At 40.6% G+C, this 1,016-nt stretch overlaps 1 protein-coding gene across 1 annotated transcript in view; it reads left to right on the plus strand.

The window, feature by feature from the left end:
- The first annotated feature begins 212 nt into the window (after positions 1-212).
- The window catches only part of LOC109487791 (tyrosine-protein phosphatase Lar-like), a 13,286-nt gene continuing 12,482 nt past the window's right edge, over positions 213-1,016 (plus strand). The window contains 1 exon segment of the mRNA XM_019791859.1: positions 213-374. The gene's annotated coding sequence lies outside the window, so the exon portion shown is untranslated.

Below are 1,016 nucleotides of genomic sequence, written 5' to 3' on the forward strand. Positions count from 1 at the left end.
CTAGCGGAATATCTCTTAAGTGTAGACTGTAAGGTACCGTTAACTTTTCCTTTGATTTTCACTCAAAAATCATGGTATTTTGATAAATAAAAACATGTTCACTGACATGAAATGAATCAAAACTTGTTCTTAGGGTCACGATGCCACCTAGCGGATAGCTTACGAAGTGTACACTAATGACTCAGAACCAATGACTCATAGGGTGACACTTCCCAGAAGTCGGCCCACTGTGCCTCACTTCCGCTGAGTTTCCAGTTTCGCCTATAGCTTGAAAACGTAGCAAACATAGCTTAACATGGCTCTTGGCTGATCTCTTGACGTGGAGTGTTTGTGTTCCAAGGAAGCAGGAGTTCTTCAGTCTTACCGTGAACCAGGTAACGTTTAGGCATTTGTTTGTTTTCATGGGTCATTCTTGTACCGTAGCGACTATATGCGGAAGTGACATAAGGAACAATCTATGTCGCTGTGAACATACGGAGTGCCATGGCGCTGGCGTTGACAATTAATGCAGACGGATTTATAATTATCCCCAGTTGTTTGACTGCGTACAATTTTGAGAAGTTTCCATATTCTGAAAGGGGCCTCGGGGGAGCCTGCTCGGGGACCCTCTCATATCATGTCGGAATATCGACATTTAGTGAATTTGAAGAACTTTGCTAACGTTTAACTATGAGACGTGGTATAATTTCAAACAACAACAAATATTAATTTGTCTGACTTTGTAATCCTATTCAAACAACAACAAACTTATCATGTCAATTTTTGTCACAATCTTGTTTTCCTATCTACAATCATGATCAATTCTCCAATTGATTATCAATAACGCCTGCATAGAGAAATCTACGTAACTCGTTAACTTAAGTTAACTTTACACCAATTATAGTTCTTGCCTCCCCCCCCCCCCTCCCCTCGTTGTAATCTACCATCTTTTACAAGTGCTGACCAAAAAACTGACCGGAACACACAAATTGTTCGAAGTAAACTGGTCTGATCAAAGGGGGGCTAATTATATTAGG

The sequence above is a fragment of the Branchiostoma belcheri genome, unplaced genomic scaffold (assembly GCF_001625305.1).
Source record: "Branchiostoma belcheri isolate BF01 breed outbred unplaced genomic scaffold, Haploidv18h27 scaffold9, whole genome shotgun sequence".
NCBI lineage: Eukaryota > Metazoa > Chordata > Leptocardii > Amphioxiformes > Branchiostomatidae > Branchiostoma > Branchiostoma belcheri.